Here is a 25,477-nt window from a genome sequence, read left to right on the forward strand (position 1 = left end):
TTCCGGTTACAAACAGCTCAGAGACTATTGTATCACACGGATGTAGCATGGCTAGAGACGGCTTCTGTTCTCCTTAGGCGAGTCAGGAGTATGGGATTGGACAAGCATCTGTTCTTAATGGAGCTCCAGAGTGAGGATCGTGTGAATCTTACACCCTTCTATAAGTCAGTTTTGGAAGCATGGAAGGTGTTCACTATTTCACGTACAGCTGATACACATGCTGGATTATGGCTTTTTGAAGAGCCAATTTTTCTCAATGACTTTTTACCATCAAGACTTATGTCTGGTCCTAGTCTACGTGCAGTTTTAATTGCTGCTGGATGTACAAAGTTGGGACATATTTTGACACTAAGCCTGGAGGAGTTGAGTAAAAGGACTGGGGTGAAGTCTTTGCGGTTGCTGAAACAAGCTACTTCTGAAATATTTCATGCTTTGCATATAGATCATAAGACTTTGACAAATGATTCTGTAGCATTGGATCAATGGAGAAAGGGGGCTCCTTATATTTTTCCCTCTCTTGATGTCACTATTGCGGTGGGAGAATGGCAAGATGATGAGAAGTGTCTTTTGTCGTTTAAAACCCCAGAGCTTGGAGTTTTTGAGGAAGTAGGAAAAAAAGCCCTTTATATTTCTTGTGTGAAGGCATCTAATGCTAACTTTTTGAGTGGACTTCCTTTAACAAAATGGACTGAGTTCTTTGGAACTGATTCTTCCCCTAGAGGATGCTGGCGGTCTTTATACAAACGCCCAATTGATAAAAGGACAGGTGATCTTCAGTGGAGGATTGTCCATGGGGCGATAGCCACAAACAGATACGTGGTGCACATTGATCCTTCTGTAGGGGTGGGTTGTCCCTTCTGTACAGATGCTGAAACAGTTTTTCATTTATTTGTACAGTGTTCTCGATTAAATGATTTGTTTTCATTTTTATCCCAATGGTTCATTGACATTGGTGAGGCTTTCTCTCTTGAATTGTTCATATATGGTCCAAGGTATACAGAAAAAAGAAAAAGTCAGTTGACTTTATTGAATTTTTTGTCTGGTACAGCAAAACTTGCTATTTGGAAATCTAGAAAAAATAAGTTGTCAGGACAGGGTTCTTTGGATGTGTTGATGATTTTCAAAGGTTTGGTGGCGGCTCGGCTTAGAATAGAGCACGCCTATTATAAAATGGTGAAATGTGTAGAGGTTTTCATGTGCATTTGGGGGATCAATGAGGTTCTCTGTACAGTAGATGCTGATGATAATTTGCTGCTTCCTTTTTAAAAAAAGAAATAATAATTTTATTGTTTTTATACAATAATATTTATTCTTTTGTGTAAGTCTGTAAAATTATTGTGAATATTGAAATTGTTCTATTAAAGGAGTATTTAAATTCAAAAACTCTCTCTCTCTCTCTCTCTCTCTCTCTCTCTCTCTCTCTCTCTCTCTCGCTCTCGCTCTCGCTCTCGCTCTCTCGCTCTCGCTCTCTCGCTCTGCCTCTGTCAACTCACTTGTTCTTTCTGCCTGGCCAAGCCTCATAGAGAAATGTAGCAGCACTTTGACAGCTTTCTCCGGTGGTTATTTTTGGAATGTAGGAGAAACTCGAACACTAAGTGTAGTAAGAGATGAACTGTGGACAGTGAAATCATTTTTCTGCAACACAGTTTTTGATGTTGCTGTTCCATTACTGCCGGAATTTCCCGGAATCAGCAGCGTGTTACAAATTCTGCTTTACTAACTCACAAACATGTGTCAGTTTTTGTAAACTGTGTTACAACTGTGTCTTTTAAAGGTATATAAGCTATTCAAAGTTAAGATACTAAATACATTTGATTTGTAAAGGAAAATGCTTATTTACAGTTTTTCTTGATTGCTTTGACCTGGGTAAAAAAACTAGGATTCACTCAGTTTTCATCATCACTATCTCAGCAGAGCAGAAGACATGTCTTGCAAATGTGTTAAACCTTTCTGATTGGATTGACACATTTTTCCCACCCTTTTGCAAAACAGTTAACACGGATGTCATTCAAGCAGTCCAAAATCCATTGTTTAAGGTATGGTAACCAAACAGAAACCATATATTCCTAACTATTAGAACTTAGATTAGTATGAAATCACTGAAGCACTTGTTTGACACTCCTTCACACAAATCTTCAAAAAGCAATCAGTCTGCAGGCCTTATAAAAAAAGGTCTGTGTTGTTCTTTGCCAGCATTGATGGAGGAGGTCTAAGGCGTTCACCGCTCTCGCCTTGTCAATGAGTGGTTTGGGGTGCACCCTCATATGATGATGCTGTTCCTCCCAGCATATTCTTTATTTTTGAATCCCAAAGAGGAGTTCTTCAGTGCTTGGAAGTGGAAGGTTTATAATCACCATCCCTATGAGCAAATGCACTTGCTGAATGCAATGACTGCTGCTGCTTGTAGATGCAGAGGAATGTCAAGGCTGGATAAGGCATGCATGAAGATTTTTCCATAGGTGCATTGCAAGAGAGAATAGTGAATGTGATGTGGATGAGGCCATGTGGCGCTATCATTACAGTTTTTGCCTATTGCTTACACACTAAATCCGAATGCTTAGACCAAAGCCTCAATACCTAAACTTCTTGTAGCATATGCTTAAACACAGTGTAACCATAGCTTAAACACATTGTCAACTTTGCACTTTGTTTGCAATTCTGTAGCACACTTATTGCGAAACACTACACACGTTTTCTTACATTAGACACATTTTTCACAAACGAAATCACCTATTATCATTGGGAAAACACTCTGTTCAAAATCCAAAAGTCATCTGGCAATTATAGGCACTTACATACACACCTGAATACACTTGTACAGAAAACAGAACACCAATCGGTCTGAGTCTTAGCACTACAAATAGGCCTCAGATAAGACATTCTGAGAACTTTGCAAGCATGGAGGCAATGCGAGTAAGAGTAAGAGGAGGACAAAGAGAGAGAGGAGTTGGACGTGGATGTGAACATGGAAGAGGACAAAGACGAGGACCAGTGCGGAGACGTGTATCGGATGACATCATGGCCTATCTATGAGGGAGGCTGGGCAAAGAGTCCACCCTAACCTCAGTTGCTACACAGTAGCGTCAATACTAAGAACATTCCGACTGGAGAACAGGTATATCTTCAAGTTTCTACTCCTGTACCTACTGTATGTGTCACATGATTCTGTATCATATTACAGTATTACTGTACAGTACTATTCAAAAATGAATGTAAAGGAGTATCATTGTAATGTTACAATGAGGTGGGATCCATCCAAGGGTGGATTAGGCACACAAGACGATATTTTCCCCGATGCCTAGCCCGCGAGGACATCGCCTGTGATGTCGACGAGGTCTTGTGCCCAGATACGAACAGAGGGAGGGATCCATAAGACCCCCCAGGCCCCCACCACACACATACATGCGCACACAAACACCCCACAATAGCAGTTTATCCAGTATTTGTTTTGTTTTTTATTTTTGTTTTGTGGCTAAATGTGATGACTTGTGGTTCTATTTTTCTTTATTCCTTTAAGAATGTTTTTTTTTTGGGTAAAAACTCTTGTTTGATTACTGAATAAATTTAAACAAATAAATATATCTTTAAATAAATCTACTTTTGAGTTTTACTAAAGACTGAGTCTAAGAAAATTACGATAAATATAAAACCACAAAGGCTGCAGTGTTATATATAAAGCGGATTAGTGTGTTGCTGGTGATATGAAAGAGTAATTCAAATGGTGCTTGTGTGTATGGTTTTGTTACAAGAATTTCATTTTTAGAAAGGAGTGCTAAGTTTTGATTGCAGTGTTTCATTTTGGCATGGATGTGAGTTGTTAATCTCCAAGTGCTACGTCTGTGTGGCTTGTGTGTAGAATTTTGACATAATGAGCCAAATTTTGCAAAAAGTGTTCAAGCAATAGGCAAAAACTGTAAGACAGAAGAGACTGATTACCAGTAGTGGCTATGTCTTACTGTATACTCCAATAGATTTGACTGTATTTTGGTTTACATGTATTTTCTGTAATATTTACAGTATTTTAGTTTTCAGACATGGTTTGAAAAAAATGCATCAAAGCATTTCTTATTCTGGATCCAATTCTTTGCAAAAAGGCAAATTTGACAAAGCCAATATAGGCAGACAACAAATGACACTGGCAATGACATTCAATGGTGCCCTGATTCGCATCAAATTCTGTATTTTGTCCATTGTGTAATGATTGACTGAAAAACTCATATACTTGTGTGCAAGTTGTGTTGTTTGAGTGCAGATTTTGCTTTTGTTGCATATTTAAATGTTTTGGCATGGTTAGAGTTTTTGTGTCATCAAAATGTGTCATTTTGACCATGAGTGCTACTGCTTAGGCCTGTGTGTTAACTGTTTTAAAAATCTGGAACAAACCCTACTGAAAAATCCAGCAAAGACCAGCATAAGCTGGTAGCTGGTTTAAGCTGGTTTAAGGTGGCAGTATCTGGTCCTCCCAGCCTGGCAAAGCTGGTCAAGCTGACCAGCTTAAAAAGTGACCAAAACACAGCTAGACCAGCTTGCTACACCAGTAATATAATACCAAGCTGGGAGACCAGTTAAAACAAGCTCACCAGCTTATACTGGTTTTAGCTGGATTTTTCAGTAGGGAAAGCAATCAAGGAAAACGGTAAAATAACTATAAGTTTATATAATATGCTGCTCACTGTCAACTTCCCCCTTTACTGAACCGTGCAGTATTCACTATATGCTGCCTACTATTTTTTAAGGGGACATTTCACAAGACCAGATGTCGAATAAATCTTTGATGTCCGCAGAGTACGGATGTGAAGTTCTAGCTCAAAATACCAAATAATAATTGATAATTGAAAATGATAATTTATTATACAGGGAACTACACTAACCTTTTCGACTGGTGGCACTTGCGCTACCAACTTTTTCAGTTACTGGCGCAAAATATGATTTGGTCGCACATATTTTTTTCAAGTTATATTAAGGCGCTCTGGATAATAATGAACAATAATGAAACTGTATTGCATACATATATGCTTTTTATTTAACTTGCCATCTTTTAAACCACATGCCTTCTTGTTTTCTTAAACGTTACAGTGTTTCCCACAGATCTGAAATTTACTTGGTGGTGGTAGCCGGTGAAAAGGGCAATTATTACCCCCTGACAAATAATGGTCTACTATAGATGTGAAGAAAAACTAATAATGTGTGACACAACACAATACTTTGATTTATTGAAAATTAATATTAATTTCACATTATATTTCATCAATCTAACCACCCCAAACTTTCTTTGCCATTAACAAAGCTGACACTGTTTGTCAAAGCACCACGAAAACACTTACTGTTTTTGCACTGATATATGAAGCAATTAGACCCCTTTTATCAAACTCAATATAATACAATACTATGTATAGTATATTAATAGACAGTGCAGGTCTATAGATTATAAATGTGACTAATGTTATGACTGATGTTATAATGGTAATAATTTCTATTAGATTTTACTGCTTCTGCTCTATCTTTCTATTTCTCTCTTGCCGATTTAAAAAGCTTAATCCACTCATTTTTTCAGATTTAAAAGTCTACTTGCTGTCTCGTTGACAGACTTTACATTGCTTTGCTCGTTCAGTGCAATTGGCTTGACATTAGCATTGCTTTTTGCTACAATCTCTGTCCAAACTTAATATGGATATGGTTTCAGAAAAAATATGGTTTATTAATAATAAGATTATAAAAAAAATGTGAGAAAGAAAATGCAGCGCGTGGTCGTAACAAGAACCGTCGCCATAGAAACCGAAGGCACGCTGAAACTGCACTTGAGCTTTAGCACGGTAGCGCTCATGGCCATTTTCCGATCGACTCGGGTTATAAACACAACATTAATCAGACTTGGGACCCAAAGTAATTAAACTAGGACCTAACCGGACCCGACAGACCATTAAAAATATAAACCCGGAACCATACGGTAACGGGTCCCGTGCCTCAGTGAAGAAAGACCTCTGCTCAAGTTCAGAAACATGGAAGACACTGCGCTTGCGTCGCGTCGCACCTAATTCATTGAGAAACAGCTGAGCACGCAAACGCACACTGATAAGGAGAGACACGACGTGTCACGCAAAATGAAGCCAATGTGTTGATGGCTCAGAGCACGTTATAAAACGTATTCTTAAAATCCAAATTTCTGTTTTAATAAATGCTCATAGTAAATCATAGCATATTGTCTAAAACATTAGGTAGCACATTTGCGACCCATTAAAAATTAGGGTCGCAACGGCAGTTCAAAAGGTCGCATATGCGACCATTTTGGTCGCAGTGTAGCTCCCTGATTATAGCATATTGAAATTGCTACTTTGTAGGTGTGAGCAAAAATGTGCCGTTTTTGGGGTGTGTCCTTTAAAATGCAAATGAGCTGATCTCTGCACTAAATGGCAGTGTCGTGGTTGGATAATGCAGATTAAGGGGCAATCTTATCCCATTCTGACATCACAAGGGGAGCCAAATTTCAATGACCATTGATTTCACTTGCTTGCAGAGAATGGTTTACCAAAACTAAGTTACTTTAACATTTTCTAGGTTAATAGAAGCACTTGGGACCCAATTATAGCACTTAAACAGAAAAAGTCAGATTTTCATGATGTGTCCCCTTTAAATTACATGTTAAATAGATATGCAGTGATTGTTATAAGCAGTTATATGCTGTAAGATTTTGACAGCTTTGGTTCAGCAGTTCTGCCCCTGCTGGTAGATTTTAAAATAACAACGTTCTGCAGGCAAAAAGCCTTTTTGTTAACATGCACCGAAGCAATATATAAATCACAAATATTTGTGTAAATGTCACAGCTGATTTGTATTTGCTTTTTCTTGGTTTTGACAGGATGAGCTACAGTAGTGAAGGACTGTGCAAGTTTGTTATGCTGCTAACACAAAGTGTTGACATTTTCTTCACTGGTTTTTCACGTGCTTATGGCTCATGCAGTCTGTGTTTTGGATGTTCATGGCAACATCTCATTCTTCTTGGGCCATTGAGCAGCTGAGCCATTGAGATGCATGGAAATATGCTAATTCCAAGCATTCTCTATATCCAATGTATTCTCTGCAATGTTGTCAAATGACTTTTACATTATTCAATTTTGTGTTATGCAAAAATGATTTAGCATTTGGCAATCAGAGCTGGGAGAGATGCCAACAATCTTTCTATTTCTCACACTTGGCAACTCAAGTTCAGCATTGCGGGATACAGTTTGTGTGGTATGCTCTGTTGTGTACATTTTATAATACAGTATGTTGAAGGTCATCCAGGTATTCACCATGGAAGTGACCTCCATTATATTTGCATAAGGCACAGAAAGTAGATCTGATTGGATTTTCCAATCAGACAGCACAAGAACAAGCATTGAAAATACTGCAGAAAGTGCAAAACTTTTATATTCTTTTTTATTTATTTTTACAAAATACACAAAATATTCTGTTCCTTTAGCTGGTCATTTGAATACACAGTCATTTTCATTCTGAGATGTTTGTCCTTTCATCTGACTCCATCAATATTTAATGAATTCATGGAAGAGCAGAGAGTCTCTTATGAAGGGCTATGTTTTAGACACTGGACATAAGTACCTCAGGCTACCCACAATTTCTCCATAAACAAACATTCATTATCAGTCTGAGATTCTGATAAAGTCCATAGTGCATTGATCAGCCTCTGTCTGTGTGTTAGATGAAGAAAGAGAAAGATAGAAAAGTATAGAGAAACACAGAAAAGGAATGAAACAAAAAAGAAACATTTCTTGTTTCTCAAAGAACCATTCATCATTCACATTAGCAGTTAAGGTGCGCACCGGGTTCATTTCAAGGCAGAGTTTGGTTCATTGATGTAAACACTGTTTCCGATATGGGTGGTCTGTGCTACGGTTCGTGTTAACTGTGCTACGGTTCGCTGCTGATATGAACACAATGAAGTAAATTGCAGAAGTGAACCGCTATCAATGACGCGCACATGCGTGTTTGTGAGCATTACCATTGATGACAAACACTTGCGGATCCGTCTCAGAGTCTATTGCTATCTGTGCGTGAGGTGACGCCCTGTACACATAACTTCAGTTCTTTTTCTTCTTGCCTCCGCAATCATCGGTAGACAGCCCATCATGCAGGAATTAAATTTTTGAAGTGTTGTTCACCAAAAGTGATGTGACTTCATTGGCATTAAATATTGGGCCTGTAGTTACAAAATACTAAAAGTGAAAAAATCAGTGAAATTTAATATTCAACCAGATGTGTATTGTCATAACAAATTATTTAGATGTAAAATATGAATTATAAAGTCTGCACATTAATCAACACATACATGTAGTATTTTAAATATATAGGTAGGCCTATAAACTTATGTGCAATTGTAAAATATATTTTATCATATGCAAGTGTGTAGGTTTGGTTTGTACATTGGGGGTTAAAGTGTCAACCGTACTTTCATGCTTTCATTACCCATTGTCAGGGCAGGACTTACCAGGGTGGAGGCCCCTGGGCTTGAATAAATTTTTGGCCCTACACTCTCAGAATTAAAGCTGTCACTGGGACGCGGTACCCTTTAAATGGGTCCTAATATTTACCATTTAGGTACAGATATAGGTACATTTGAACCCATTATATGCACTCTTTAGATACAAAGGTGTACTGTGTGAAAGGGTACCAGTTCAGCGACAGCTTAAAAGTGTAAATTATCTTTTGAGAGTGCACATACAGTAAACAACCTAAAATAAAAAATATAACATAGAACTGTATTATAGGGAATATAGGTTTCCCGACAGGGTTTAGATTAATCCAGCACCAGGCCTATTGCTAGGTTATATTAGGGCATTCAAGTAGTTTTTACAAACAAACCTTACAAAAAACATTACTGGTGTGCGTCTTGAGACAAAACAATGGCAATGATATATGTTAAGATATATCAGTGCAAGATGTGTTTAAAAAAGACAGATCAAACAGGCATTTTAGCGTCTGATATGAACATAATACATTAAAACCTTGAACGTAGATATTAAAAAGAACACGTTTCAGAAGTTTAAACTGTGGGTCTGTAAAGCATAAGCAAACATGCTGAAAGAGAAACTACAGGTACACTGAAAAAAATGATTCATTCAATTTAATCAATTTTTTTAAGGTAAGCGGTTGCAATCAATTTATTTAAGCTACATTTAAACAAAAAAAATGTGTTGAACTTAATCAATTTTATTTAGTAACCCTAGTATAAAAAAGCTTAGTAATTTCTGCCATATTTAATTGTGCTACATTCTCGTATATTATTTATTTATGACTGATGAAAAATTATTAATTGAATTTAATAATTTTTTTTAAGGTAAGTGGTTGCAATCAATTTATTTTAGCTACATTTAAATAAACACATTTCATTGACTAACTTTCAACATTTCTAAGGAAATTGTTTGCAATCACTAACCTTAAAAACAATATATAAAAATGACCCTTAAATGGCTTTGCAAATACACCAAGTGGTAAGTTTAATGTTATTCAGCAAATGTAGTGCATGTTCAATAACAATTTCTTTGTGTGTACAAGTGTTTAAAACAAGTGCTCACTGCACATTCACAAAATATAAAATAAAAAAACACAGATGGAAAGAGGCCACAATGTTTGTGAATCAATAAAACAGCACAAAAGTCAAAAACAGTAGTGCTGACTTCACACATTGCACAATAATTATTTTTAAAAAAAGTGTTACATTTTTACAGACAACAGTTATGAATCATTAAAAGCATTATTAAAATGTTTAAAACTACGGATTCCCAGGTCTTAAATGATAAACAGAGTAGACTGTGACATCTGGACTAACATTTCATGCTGAGCATGCACATACATGTCTTCTACAACATTTCAGTATTAAAGGTGCAGTGTGAAATTTTTAAGAGGATCTTTTTACAGAAATGCAAAATAACATACAAAACTATATTATCACGGGTGTATAAACACCTTTCATAATGAACCGTTATGTGTTTATTGCCTTAGAACAAGACCTTTTCATCTACATACACCGAGGGTCCCCTTACATGGAAGTCGCCATTTTGTGCTGCCATTTTTTTTTACAGAAGCCCTTAAAGGACAATTTTTTGCTAAGTTGTCTCCAACGATGACATGTTTGTCCTTCTCTATGGGGCGGTTTCCCGGACAGGGATTAGACTAGTCCTAGACTTAAAGCTGCCGTCGGCAACTCTGGAGGATTGAGCAGTTTCCAAATGTTTACAATTTCATGTCCCTCCCCCACTACCTCCGAGCAACCTCCCTCAGAGCACGTTCTCGTCAGCGCGTGTGCAAAAGTATTATTGTGAACGCATACTTAGCAAGAATACTTAGATTACTTACATAACACTACCAAATACAATCAATGGTTGATAAAGCACAATTACCTGTCGAGAAGAAATGTGGCAAGCTCTGCATCCAGCTTGAAATCTCGTAGATTCCTTTCAAATGCCGGTCCGATATTGATCCTAGTTTTAATACGGTCACAGTCGCTTTCTATCTTTGTTTCCTTCTTTTCATTGGTTGTTTTCCTAGCTCTAGTTGTTAACCGAGAAATCGGAAGTTTGTTACTGAAAGTTCTCTCCGCCATCACGCTGCATTCAAACCAAAACAACTATGAATTCAGGCGGATGCACGTGATATTGTAACGCGCGCGAGGGGGATGGGGATCTGTGGCGCGTGCAGGTACTGTGATTGACAGGCAGATTTTACACAGCCCTGCGCTGATTGGACCAAATGAACCAGCCTGCGCTGATTGGACCAAATGAACCGGGAGCGGTGGATTTTTGCAAAACAAATAACAGGCTCCAGGTGGAGCTAGAAGCGCGGGGTTTTTTCTTAAACAGTCTAGTTGATGTTGTTCTATCGGAGCATAGTGTTGGTTTCAGTGAATATGATCAAAAAATATGATAAAATAAGTTGTCGACGGCAGCTTTAAACACTTTTAAGAGCTCTCCAAACTGAAAATAACTTGCACTGACATATCTTAAAATACATCAGTGCCCTTTGTTTTACCTCAAAATGCACACAGGTAATGTTTTTAGTAAGGCATGTTTGTTAAAACTAGTTATATTTCCTAATTAAACTAAGGCCTAGTCCTGGATTAAGCTAATCCTGGTCCGGGAAACCGCCCCTATGTGTTTCAAAAGCGAGAAGTCAGCCGTGGACTAAGCCGTTGGTTGCAACTCGCAACCTCACCACTAGATGACGATAAAAATTACACACTGCACCTTTAAAACGTTTTTCAGTCCTTGAATTTTTGGGGAGAGCTTTAGAATCCATCTGCATAATGAATTTCTAAAAAAATTCAAAAAAGTAGTATTTTAGTTCTTTGGGGTACGCCAAATTAAGCACATAGATTGTACCCAGCATCAATGCAGGCTTGTGCCACAGATTTGAGCTGCTCAAGAATCATCACTCCAACAACGACTCCAATATCATCATAGTCGCCAAGAACACCTTCTTTCTTTTTGATTACACATATGTCCATGGTGATGTTTTCCAGGTCTTTCAATAAGTCATCTTGTTGACTGTCCTACATTTAAAAAAAATAAGCTGTTATTAGAGATTGTTCTGATTCATAACACTTTGACAAGTCTACAGGCAAGGGTAATTACAAAAACTATGACACCCCTGTTGCCCATATATTATACAGTGCCCTCCATTAATACTGGGACAGAGTGCACACTTTGAGCTGTATTTAGAGGGTATTCACAAATTCCAATTTGTCTTTAGGATTTAGGAATTACAGTCGTTTAAATGGGCCAAACGTAATGGGACAGTTGAGCTGTAATGGACATGCATTTTGTATTTGTTAAATAATTTCCTCATATATGAAGCATGTTGTGATCTAAAGTTGAAGTTTGGCATTTGGACGCTGTGGCTGTAAACACACATCATGTACACAATTCACGTCCATAAAACAACTTTTAAGCGAACTGTCCCATTACATTTGGCCCTGAAATACATTTTTACATATATAATAACATATCCCAATATTTATGAAGGGCACTTTGTGTGTGTGTGTGTGTGTGCGTGTGCGTGTGCGTGTGTGTGTGCGTGTGCGTGTGCGTGTGTGTGTGTGTGTGTGTGTGAGAGCAACTCCGAGAAAGCGAAAACATAGTGGAACTGCAGGTAAGCACTGCAGCTTTTAAATTTGGACAATTGATAACGAATTTATCGTGACGTGAATATTAAAACACGTTATGAGATATCGCCACTGATATATTTATAAGCAGCATGCAAAAACATCTCTCTGACACTTTTAAAAAACTTTTATATAGTACTGGCAAGCACAAAGTCTCATATTAAGCGAGTTAATAACAGACAAGGCCAACATCAGAGCCAGGAAATTCCTGTCAGAGATGTAGCCCAGAGAGGGCGGTGGTCAGTGGGGCGAGTAAACACTGACGTCCGCTCTCTGGTTCTCACGTACCGTAGCTTCCTTAAGCAAACGTTCAAACAGGCGCTCTCTTAACTTATCGACTGAATATTTGAATATTATACATATATATTCTCGACTGAACTAATCTTAAAACTACATCTTGTGACAAAGAAACGCTAATATTAAGAAACGGCTTGTTATGAGATTCAAAACAGCCGAGTGAAATCCGTGGCGGAAGAAAGTAGTTCCCAAACAAAGTGGCTTTTAAAATAACTCTGTTGTTGTTTTCTAGTTTTCGTTTTTCAAACGTGTGCCGTCGAACTGTTGTATAAAAGCAATTTCGCTCTCAGAGTCGTGTGGCATTTGGTTAACTTATATCGTCACGGCTGTGATTGCCTCCAGCACTCTGCCTGGAGGAGCTCTTATAAACGGCGTATTTTAAGTATATAAAAATATTCACGGTAAAAAAAGGTGCTGTATTACATGAAATATTACTGTGCAAATAGACCGACTGAGCAAAACTCCGGGGCTGAAATATCCCGTCTTCCTTTCCCACCGTCACCGTGAACCTGACTGGAAACTCCTTTTAGCACCAGGGAAAATGTGCATTTGTGCGCATGCGCAAAGAACCAAACTATTTTTTTTAAACGGAATTTAATAAATTATAATGACTTGGATTTAAAGCACATATAATTCGCTTAAAACCTATTAATATATACTAATTAAAATCAAAAACTTAAATAAAATAATTAAAACTAGCTAAATTGAATTATGCTTCATTTAATTGGGGCCATAATCATTTTTTTCAGTGTAGGCTAGCTAGTGGATTATATAAAAAACCATTAGGACATCAACATGGCCATAATTTTGTGCATTCTCACGTCCAGATGAAGTAATAAACTGGACTGATGATTTAAATGTTGACATAATCATATGTGCATTGTTAACTCCCCGAATTTTGTTATGTTTCGTAGCTCTGCTTCACTCGTTCAGTTCTCCACAGGGACTGTTTGGTACACTGTCGTGTGAACTGCAGACTGCGAGCACCACATGAATACACCCGTCTGCTTTAAAGTCACTTTTGCGCTGCGATTTGATTTCATATGATGATCGGATCGCGCAGTGCCGCATGAAGTCAAATGCACCAAATACCAAATAGCCGACTGTATATGAGGTTCAACTCGCCAAAGTAGCAAGTGGAGCATGCGAATGGTGAGTGATTCAGTTGTCAATTTATGAATGAAAGTGTCAAAGGTTTGTCACACACTGTTATCCTCACGCTTTTTAAATGGGTATACGGAAATCCTTGACCTTTCCTAGTGGCTATACTGTGTATACTTGCGTATCATGTTAGATTACAAACAAACAAGAAAAAACAGAGTTACAAGACCATACTCTAGTAATCTTTTTCATGTCACTGAGTGCTTCCTTTTCGCGTTGCTCTTGTTCGTTATATGTAAAGCTCATTCAACGACTGAACAAATCAAGCAAGCACGGAGGCCCCCTACTGACCGGGGCCCCTGGGCTCAAGCCCAATCAAGCCCAATGGTAAGTCCGGCCATGCCCATTGTATAATATTGAGGGGGTTTTAATTGCGAGATTTGATTATTGTAAAGGTGACACCCCCTATCACCACTCCAAGAGACTACTGCCCGGTATACACGGGTAGGTAAGAGAGGTCACGTTAGCTAGGTTAGTGTAGTAAAGCCTTTTCTTTTATAAAGGTGCACAGGTCTTTAATTTCTTTTAGCTTGCACACAAAGGAAACCATTAGAGCCTGAATTGGGGTTAAATGTCTTGCTCAGGGGCACAACGACAAAAGCTTTTGAAATAACATGCAGTATAATGAATCATTCAGATGAAATTTTTAAATGTGTGTCATGTGTGTTGTTCGGTAATATAGTAATCTTACTGCTGAGTCGCACTGTTTTTTTATTGATGATTAGATAAATTCACCTCTTTATAATGTTTTAACTTCATCCACCTTGAAAGCAAATTTCCTTTTATAAGTAAAATAATATAAAAAAAATTAAAATACGATAAATAATGTTAACCAGATGCAGATTCACTCTTCAGAAGCACAAATTACGCTTTTTATGAGGTTGAAAATGTATGCATTTTCTCAGTGTTTTAATAGTGAAATTAATGTTATTACGACACACCCTTTTTATGAGCATGGATAATGCGTTTCCACAGCTATCAACAATTTTTTTTTTTTTTTTACAATTGAACACATGTATGATAATCTTTTTGTAGCACTGTCAGAAAAATTAACAAAAGCTGTCACTGGGACGGTGCTATTTAAAAAGGTCCTAATATGTACCATTCAGGTACAGATATGCACTTTTGAGGTACCAGTTTGGGTGCACCCTTTAGAAAGGGTATCACCCCAGCGATAGCTTTTTTATCTTTCTTTCTGACAGTGCAGAGAGACTGTTTGTGTGTTTTTCAGTATTGACAAAAAAAAATGGAGGACAACCGTTTTCCTAAAAATATGAATTCTTTAAAAATATTTTTAAAGCTGACCAGAAAACCAAAGTTTTAATTCATAAAGACTTAAAAATGCATATTAGGATAAGGGTTTTTTTAAAAATATTATATAATAATATTTAATTTATACAAACCACACTCAGAAACAGTGTACATCACATAACAAAAGTCTGTTGAGAAGGTTGTGTCATGTTTACTGTGAAGTTAATAAAATAAACAACTAAAAGAACTAAACAAATCTGCATGAATTAAGAATTAAACTTCCAATTCTGAAATGTTGTTGTTTCATACATCAAAGTGGTCTCATAAATCTCCTAAAATCTTGCAGAGAGCTGTAAATTTCCTGTATGTTTGCCTTGCAGGTGGGTTTGAAATGCCACAGCCCGTGGTCAGATTAGTTATCAGGTCAGTGTGATGTCTGGCTGAGCTTCCTACGGATTTAAACACCAGACCTGTGTTGACCTCTCTGCCGCTGAACTCATAATTCCCATCACAGCTGACTGGATTCCATGTTCTTCCAGCCAAAGTAATTCATAAATATTTCCTTTGTTAAGACTGTAAATTGTGCTCTTTTGCAAATAAAGGTGCCTTGAGAGAAGATAACACTGCTCTTTGTCTTTATTTATAATCTCTCTCTTGCCTGTCATTGTTTGATGAAAATATGATTCATAGTCAGCCCATCCCAAAATTTAAACACAAACATAACAAAAGCAAAATCAAGGGTTTCTTTATACATAAATGCTGTGTGAAGCATAAAGCCATAAAAGGCTAAATAAAATTTCTCTTGTACTTTGGATGTTTCTTAAATCATTTCATGCTGTGTGAAGCACCCTCATGTACACAAATATTAAATCATACATTTTGGGTAAGAATATCTCCCAGTTTATTTGTCAGACAGAATTGAATGTTTCAGGCCCTGTCATAACAACCTTTTAAGAAAACTGAAGAAAACTTAATAAATGAAAATTTCATTAAAACTTTTCAATCTTTAGAAAAACATCAAATTATATGTTGTAGAAATGTTAAGTTTCATTTATTTCATTTTAAGGTAAAAGCAGTACCCATAAAGCCGTAATGTGTAAATACCTTACATTTAACTCCTTACCTGACCTGTTCATACTTTATATTTAATTTTATTTCTTTTTTGATATGTATTTCTTCTTGACATGTTTTCAAAGATTGACCCATGAGTTTACCAATAAGAATATCAAAACGTGTATACATTTTAATCAAAAAGACGGTAGACCATGCATAGGTAGATGTGGTTAAAATTGCTCCACGGCACAGTGATGTTATGTTTCTCTTAGAAATTTAGTACTACTGTCTGTTGTCAAACCAAAGCTTTAACCAGACCTATAACAAGCCAGAGTACTATGGAATTATATTTGTGTCAAATTAAATGAACGCAACTTTTGCAAAAACAAACAAAAATATACATTGATAAAAGAAAAAAACATTCTGAAAATAAAAACAATCATCTAACTAGCAAAAAAATTTACATCATCTTTAAATAAACTGCATTCTTTGTTTATGGTTTTCTAAGTTTCACTTTCCCTTAACATAGTTTTGAATGTGCTGCAAGTGTTTTCGTTTTCGCTTTTCAAGTTTTCGTTTGAGCTTCGCAAATTTACGTTCTCCATTTTGACACAAACCTCTCGTGAGGGGCGGGCTTAACAGCGGTTCGCTCTTATTGGCTTGTGATATTTTGATTGACAGCTCATTGAACCGGAACCCCGGAACAGATGGTGGCAGTAGTGCACCAATAAGCTGAATGCCAACCGCTGTTAAAAATAACAAGAAGAAGAATATCTGACGCTGTTTTTCAGCGGAGCTGCAAGTAGTCTAAACAAACGCTAATAAGAGTATATTAAAGAACATTAATGATAAAACACGGATAATTTACACATCAGCAGAAGAATAACAATAGGTCAAGATGAGTAATCGGGAGGCTCACGGTCCGGAGCATCAACACCATCCTCCTCAGCCGGACAATCGAGGCAACCTGAGGTAAGTTTGTAATAACTATCAATATAAATAAATAATCCCACTGCAAGTTTTATTAATGTGAAGACTGCAACAGTTGTGTTAAACTGTATATAAATAGTATTGCGTTTCTCAAAAGCAGAGCAAAGATCGTTACGTAACAGACTATTTGTTCCATAGTTTACTTTGGCACATATGTTAGGCTTACAATGGATATGTGAAACGCGAAGATAATGATCTTTCTTTAATTGTGGTTAGGAAAACAATTCTATCTTTGTTATTGTCCATACAAAAACAAATGTAAGATTTTAGCCTAATTCGGCTTTTCTTTTTATATTATTTATCAGGACCAAAGATTGTCATTTCTCCAGGTAGGCACTGAACCAGTTCATGTTGTTCTCTATATATAAAATACCACTTTAAAGGGGCTTTGGTATATTTTTAGGTGTTTTTAGTTGATGTTTTTATAATATTTGAAATGTAACAAGTTCAGCATAGAATTCATGTTAGCTATTCCTACAAAAACAAGTGTGAGAACATATTTTGCAGCGTATGTTAAGTTTAAATCAATTTTAATTCAAATCAATTAATCTTTAATGCACGTTTACAAGAGCACCGTGGTACATAAGGTTAAAATGAAGCCTTGAAAGTGGTAGTCATGTTTGCTGTTACTGGTGGGACAGAAAGCTCTCTTTGAAAAGATAACATTTTAAAGATCTTTACTTGTGTTCAGAAGATGAACAAAAGTCTTAAGGGTTTGAAACGACTTGATGGTGAGTAAATGATGACAGAATTGTCTTATTTAGGTGCATATCTGCACCACATCTGGTGGTATTCAGCCTACCTGCCCTTAATGTTGAAATGCCACTAATTTGGTTTCCATAATACTTCACATGATGATTTACTATGGACAAAATTTTTTTAATAAGCTACGATTTGACCATACTTCTCTATTCTTTTTTTTTAGAATTGAGCCTCTATGGTGTGATGTTTGGTCGGCCGTCTCTTGTACTATGAAGAACTGCAATGGAAGAAGAGACAGTGCTTGATTCGGCAGGTGAACTGCACCTATTTTGAAAGACCAGATTTAATTTTAGAATATTTATCAAGAATTAATGTTTAATTTTTCATCTTTTATTTTTATTCATAATTCTAGCTGGGTAGGTGGCATGACATTAAACTATTAATAAACAACAAAAACACTGTAATAATACATCCTTCCCCCCACACTTTTTTTGCAAAGTCATTACTCATTATCATAGTAAGTAGTGTGCTGTCCCCTTCCCCTTAAAGCAAATGTGGTCTCAAGACTCATCCAATGCCATGTGTAAATAGGGCCTATGTTACATGAGATTGGAATATCATAAAGGATTTTAATCTTGACATTCATGTACTTGCATATAGTTACTTTGGCATTATGTAATTATGTGTCCTTAGAAATGTATCAAACAAAATTTTGCTAGCATTATAACACCTTGTTTCTTTTTCAGATGGTGGAACAACTTTTTCAAGAGGAAATTGTTGACATTGTCACAGAGGATGATGGTGTGGTCGTGGTGCCAGAGATCTATTGTCCTTTGTCAGACCAAAAGCCTTTGATATCACCATTGAATGTCTAGGAGTTATACCAACAGACACTTGATGTCATCCAAAGACTGTGCTCCATTTAAATTGTAAAAGTCATTTTCAGGTTTGAAAGATGCAGAAGTTGGTTCACAGATGTACTTTTTCTTTAAAACTATTTCCCACCTGTAATCACAATGGAGACACATCTCTGACTGCTGGGCTTCCCCTCTTATTGTGTTCAGATTCATATGCATCTGCAGGGTTATTCATGCCAACACTTTATAACGTTGTGCTGGTAATTTATCTTTATATATCATGCCTTCTCAATGCGTCTGTCAGCCTGTGCTTTACATATCTGAGAGTCAACGCAGCTAAACATGAAGGACAAATGCAAGACATTCATGTTATATATCGGCATATGGATGATTAGGTTAGAAACTGCTTTCTGTTTGTGTGTTTAAACATCACGACATAGAAAATTTACTGTCTTCCATTTTCTGTTGTGTAATAAATCATAGGAAAATCACTTTAAACCATTCAACCATTTAATTTCAGAAATAACTTTTTTGTAACAAAAATATTTAAGACTTTTTAAACCATGTATCACAATCACAAGTGGTTTTTGTCATCCTCATCCCATCTCCATATTGTTTCTTTATTCTGCTGAACACAAGACATTTTAGAAAAAGAAGACATTTTAATAAATGATGGTTAGCACACATGAGACTGTACCCATTGACTTCCTTAGATTTTATTTGTACCTTAGACGTTAATGGGTACACTCTCCTGTGTGCTTTCCATCATTTATCAAAATATCTTCTCAGCAGAATAAAGAAACTTAAACAGGTTTACAACAACATGAGGCTGAGTAAATGATAACAGAACTTTCATTTTTGTGTGAACTATCCCTTTAAGACTCTGTAAACCATTCAGATGCATGTAAAATCATTAACAACTGTTAAACAGCATCTATAAATGATAAAAAAAAGACATTACTATTGGGAGAAACATTTTGTCTAGACATTTGAGTTCATTTCAACCGACACTGTAAAAGTAAGCATCATGTTGCACTGCTGTTTCCATTCTTTCTTTAAATTCATTTGCTTGGCCTTCGGTGCATGCATGTGTGATCAAACTCAGTTATTTGGAAGGCGTTTTTCTCTGACAGAAGCAGGTGCCTGTCAACCACTGCATCACCCGTGGGACAGAAAGTGCTGCCTCGTCCTGAGTATCGCCGTCTAGGGCAGTAAAATAAACAATAAGCATTTAATGACATCACTACATATAGCACAATAATCATTAAACACAAATACTTTAAAATGTATAACTTGTTTGTAACTAATTGTTGCTTTAGAAAACCGCAAGTTTACAAGGTTAACATTAGAACCCTGAAATTTTGAAGCTGGCCACCCTGTGCAAGGCTAACAGCAAAAACCTCTCCAGCAGCACATAAATAAAACTTGCAGTGGGATTATTTATTTATTTTGATGGTTATATTACAAACTTACCTCAGGCTGCCTCGATTGTCCGGCTGAGGAGGATGGTGTTGATGCTCCGGACCGTGAGCCTCCCGATTACTCATCTTGACCTATTGTTATTCTTCTGCTGATGTGTAAATTATCCGTGTTTTATCATTAATGTTCTTTAATATACTCTTATTAGCGTTTGTTTAGACTACTTGCAGCTCCGCTGAAAAACAGCGTCCGATATTCTTCTTCTTGTTATTTTTAACTGCGGTTGGCATTCAGCTTATTGGTGCACTACCGCCACCTTCTGTTCCGGGGTTCCGGTTCAATGAGCTGTCAATCAAAATCTCACAAGCCAATAAGAGCGAACCGCTGTTAAGCCCGCCCCTCACGAGAGGTTTGTGTCAAAATGGAGAACGTAAATTTGCGAAGCGCAAACGAAAACTTGAAAAGCGAAAACGAAAACATTTGCAGCACATTCAAAACTATGTTAAGTGAAAGTGAAACTTAGAAAACCATAAACAAAGAATGCAGTTTATTTAAAGATGATGTAAATTTTTTAGCTAGTTAGATGATTGTTTTTATTTTCAGAATGTTTTTTTCTTTTATCAATGTATATTTTTGTTTGTTTTTGCAAAAGTTGCGTTCATTTAATTTGACACAAATATAATTCCATAGAGTTCATTTACATATCACAGATGATATTACTCTTGTGATTAATGATGTTGCTCATGCAGAGATTCAGCGGAGGAAATCCATCATCTGAGTCCCAGTCGTCCATCAGAAAATGATTTCTGGCATACTCGCTGAGACCCGACACTGGCACTCTACCCTCATACTGTAATTACCGGATGTTTGGAGCATGACCTTGCAAACTGATAATTATGAAGGAAAGAAATGAATGGATTAACATAGAAAATGTGGTCAAATTTATAAAAAGAGAGAAAAACCACAATGATCAAATGAATAATTGAAAAGTGACGTTAAATCTGTTTAAAGGTGCATAAATGTTACACATTTGTCTATACTGTATAGGTAGGCTATGTGTTTAAAGTCTCTCTCTCTCTCTCTCTCTCTCTCTCTCTCTCTCTCTCTCTCTCTCTCTCTCTCTTTCTCTCTCTCTCGGGACCATCTGGGGAGTGTGTCTGAAGTTCTGGGCTTGGTATGAGCTGTATGGAAGATGACAGGCGGCTTAGACATTCGTTGTGGGTCACTGTCAGAGAGGCAGCAGGTGTTGCACAGATCCAGCAGTCAGTTGAATTGATTTTCTCCTACTTGCTTACTCATTTGATCAACATTCTCACTTTCAGAATTCATATCACATGATTTAAAGACCAAGAAGTTTATTTTCTATAGAACAACATCTACCATGCTTTTTCTATGCAACAAATAAGCCTGTGACACAGGCGACCGACCATATGTCATTCATAAAAAAGCCAAAGGTTCAAAATGATATGCTTTTGTATATTGTTTAAATAATTGTGACTGACTGTGAAATCCAAGCTTAAGTAATCAAATTACGAGATAATTGAACATTTCAACATTATTTTCACTTTAATCAAATCTTTGACATGGCCTTACTCAGTCAATATAAAAAATATTAAAGTTCACAGAATGGTCTTTAAGATGATTTTATGTTGACTTTAGCTGTGTTTTTTCACATTTATTTATTAAGAGAGAGGTTTCTAAAAGATGCAAAACTAATTGATTTTAAGACTTTAAATCTGAATGACGAATATCACGATTTCAACACATTCAACATTCAAGATGGATCAACTAAAAACAAAGTTCTGAAAGGCAAACTTTCTTGCCAAAATATATTAAACAACTGGACAGGTTACTGTATCCAATTGTAATGGCCTGAATGTTTTTGAATTCGATTACAAAAAATGAATTTTCTCAGATTACTGTTGTAAGAGGACTGAATATTTTGCCCTTGTATGGGAAAGTGTGAATCATGAGGTCATTGAAATTTGACAATTGGAGTAACTTTCTTCAGAGTAGCCACATTTTCAGTACTACAGTTTTATATTTTATGGAGAAAATGTTATTGGTGCTTGGCAAACTCTCACTGCACAGAATGGGTTGTGATTGTTGTCCAAGGGTTTAGTAACACATTAAGCCTCATGATGTTTGAGGTATCAGATACTGTATCCATTAAAGATAACAGTGCATTTTTGTGGGATTGATGGTGGGGTTAAAAGTGACATTTGGTGGATTTCTAGCTCTGCAGTAAAACGTAAAAAAAATACTTCAATTGGTAATGCCTAATATTGTCAAATTTAGTTTAGAAATGTACTTTTATATCGTCGTCACCTGTGATAATATCAAAATTAAATCTGCACCTGCCCAGACCCGTTAATATTTGGCCCGTTACCTGATCCCTGTTCGTGACAAATCACACACGCTAAAATTGTTTCAGTTAAAGTGCTTTATTTTTTATCTCGCACCTCTCTCAACATCACAGTGTCATGAATTGGTTAATGAAACAGGCTAAAGTGGGCTTTGTTTTGCGCCATTCAAGTAGCCTACCATCGGCACCAAAATAGGCTATGGAACCTGAAAACTTACTTATGCAAATATACATATTTTAGAAAAAGAACAAAAAATACAACCTCGTATTACACCACACTTTCTCCAAACATCTGATTTTGCCTTTAAAGACTCGTAGTCAACAATTTTATATACGCCACTCGCCAACTTCACTTTTACTTCATCCATAGCTATACCTTCTCCTGCAACGCTCGCTTCAACTAGGCTACGAGAAGCATCCACAAGTCGCATTGTCACAGTGGTGGTGGTTCATCAGCACTACTAGCCACCTGCAATGAGTTAATTATCTGCCCGCATCCCCGCCTGTGAATTTTAGGAATGTCACAATCCACCTGTTTTAGCCAATTTTATAATTTACTGTTAAAGCTAGGGTAGGTAATGTTTGAGAGCTAGCAAAATTAGAAAACGGCACCTCTTCTAAGCTCCACCCCCTCTCGTTAGCACTCCGTCCAAAGCTACGCCCCCACAAACATGAACGCGCATCCACAGTCGGAGTCAGCTGCAGGTCACAGGAAAACCGAGTATTTCAACACATTATAGGCATCAACCAAACGACTTCATGTCTCATTCACCTGTAACTCAACTGATTTACACCGACAGAGAATCTAATGTTAGCATTGGGCTAATACTAGCTACAAAAATAGCTACGTTGCCTAACGTAACATTTATCATGGAAATAACAAATCCCCCCGAAGCAAAACAAATTATTACCTGTTCAGCAGAAAGACCGCAACCTCGGCATCGCTTTTCAGGCCCTTCAGCTCCCTCAGTTGTCTCCACCGTTCAAATGCTCCACCGATGTTTACGCGAGTTTGTCCTCTGGCTTTATCCAGTACCTGTTTAGTTGCAGCCTTTTCTGCCTCAGATTTTCTTTTTCTAGGTTTTTTATTAGGGCGAGCAGTTACCAGCAAAGCTGGCAGTGGTAGTTTTGGCTGCTTTTTATCTTCCATTGTGCCGGTGCCGCAAACTCCTGCTTACTCGGTGTAGTGAGACTGAATATTTCAGGGTGACGATGACGTGATTAGTGCACGCAGGGCAGCGCGCGCAGTGGGGCTGGGCCACGAGACATGAAGGCATCTGATTGGTTCTTTACACACGCACCGAATGGCAGTGATTGGTCGGAGTTTTTACTGTCCTGCAGCTGCTACAGAGGTCTGATTGTTTTCATTCCGTTTTCTGAACACATAATGTATTGACTACTCTCAGGATAGAAGGACCATTTCACCCAGTATAATAAAAAATGTATCTGAACAGGATTACCTACCCGAGCTTTAAATGTTATAAATGTATCCCCAAACTGCTAAGTAGTCTTCTACCTCTCTGACGCACACACACATTCCAAGGAATCAAGGCATGTCCGAATCCAGTGTTTGCTTTACGAATGTAATTGGTCGAGTTCAAATAATTGTTCACTTTTTACACCTTTCAATTGCATTTCGGTTGAGAAATTACTATTGTAGTTTTCAAATATGGGAATAGTTATCACCAGAGTATCTCTGTTTTTTGCGTATATAAAAATCAGTACCAAAAGTAGTTGAAATGAAAATGTGCTGTAGCCAAGGTCCTCTCTGGAATATATGAAGTAAAGTAAAGAGAAATATTAAAGTTATTAATCCAAGAGAACGTTGATCGGGTTTCCGATTATCACGGGGTGCTTTTTTTTTTAAAAAACGGAACATCAACGGAAATTACACAAATATGTCACGTGGCACGCAATGAGCCAATGAGCTTTTGATATCACTGCCATAAAACAATGTGTCGTAAAGCTTCTTGAGGCGCGATATTTGAATTCAAATTTATATTATAACGAAAGCACGACTTGACTTTACGGTTGTTGATGAGAACTCGGATCAAGATCGCTGGATAAATGGCTGAATTTGGATCTGTTCCTCGCAATCGTATGAATTTTAAAGATGTGGATTACCGCAAATGAATAAAAGTAACATATTTTGTGAATTTATGTTGTATTGATGTAATTATTGCTTAGTAGTAATAATAGCATATTGCATAGAAGACAGCATAGGAAAAACACGTTTTTTTGTGTGTCATGGTAAACAAACTAAATATTAAAAAAATGTTAAATAAATACAGAAATGTTATTCATTTTAAAGTTTTCAAATGTTCAATATTGTGAAATTCTCTGAATATCATAATCATTTCATTAGGTAAATGGGTAAACTGTCTTAAATAAATAAGTCAGAAAATATGATTGAAACAATGGCATTATTATGAGAAAGAAACGGCAATGCCCGCGATTTTAATATTTATGAATAGGAATAACTTACGAACAAATTTGAACATTTGTAAAGCTGTAAATACGTTAATAATTTAAATATAAGTCCTGTCAAAACGTCGATATTATATGTTTCAGTGTGTTTTAAATGTAAGTAAATGTACGTATTGTATAACCACAGTAAAACGTAAAATACACATATATTCTCATGAGATCACGTTGGACAGAGCATAAAACCAATTCAGTTATTTTTATAATGCATTGTTATTTAACTCTTTCCCCGCCATTGACGAGTTAACTCATCAATTAAGAGAACACTTCCCTGCGAATGACGAGAATTTCCGGCAACTTATACAACCCGAAAGTAAGCCTCTGAAACAGAAAGAACCCAGTGTATGTTTTAACCCTCTGGGGTCTAAGGGGTTTTTAGGGCCCTTGGGAAGTTTTGACATGCACTGACATTTGTGCTTTTTTCAGTTGCTTAAAAACATATTAATGGCAAAAGTCTCATAACACTGTGTTCATCACAAACTGGGCTACAATATCATATAATCAACATGTATGTACATGTTTGTATTTTTGAGAGAAAAATGTTTATGCGTGGTTTTTGAAAAAGCAAAATTTTTAAGTCACTGATATAACTCCACAAAACTCATTCTAAACATGTTTTCCCAAGACTTTCCAAACTGGATCTAGTAGTCTAGAGTTTTTTCTTCAAAATGATGTGAAAATCATATGGCCTACTCAATCACATAAAGCAAGATATTGATTTACAATTTCTAAGACACTTTTGCT

At 36.7% G+C, this 25,477-nt stretch overlaps 2 long non-coding RNA genes across 2 annotated transcripts; one reads left to right on the forward strand and one right to left on the reverse strand.

The window, feature by feature from the left end:
- Nucleotides 1–9,466: 9,466 nt before the first annotated feature.
- On the reverse strand, nt 9,467–13,024 carry LOC135732030 (uncharacterized). The gene is made up of 3 exons (XR_012335182.1): nt 12,887–13,024; nt 10,948–11,542; nt 9,467–10,185 (listed from the first exon to the last, which is right to left on the reverse strand). It is a non-coding gene; the product is annotated as an uncharacterized lncRNA (long non-coding RNA).
- A 3,241-nt stretch (nt 13,025–16,265) lies between these two features.
- LOC141280878 (uncharacterized) lies at nt 16,266–18,491 on the forward strand. Its single transcript, XR_012335201.1, has 3 exons — nt 16,266–16,888; nt 17,212–17,921; nt 18,355–18,491. It is a non-coding gene; the product is annotated as an uncharacterized lncRNA (long non-coding RNA).
- The last annotated feature ends 6,986 nt before the right edge of the window (nt 18,492–25,477 follow it).

Source organism: Paramisgurnus dabryanus, chromosome 16 (assembly GCF_030506205.2).
Source record: "Paramisgurnus dabryanus chromosome 16, PD_genome_1.1, whole genome shotgun sequence".
Classification (NCBI taxonomy): domain Eukaryota; kingdom Metazoa; phylum Chordata; class Actinopteri; order Cypriniformes; family Cobitidae; genus Paramisgurnus; species Paramisgurnus dabryanus.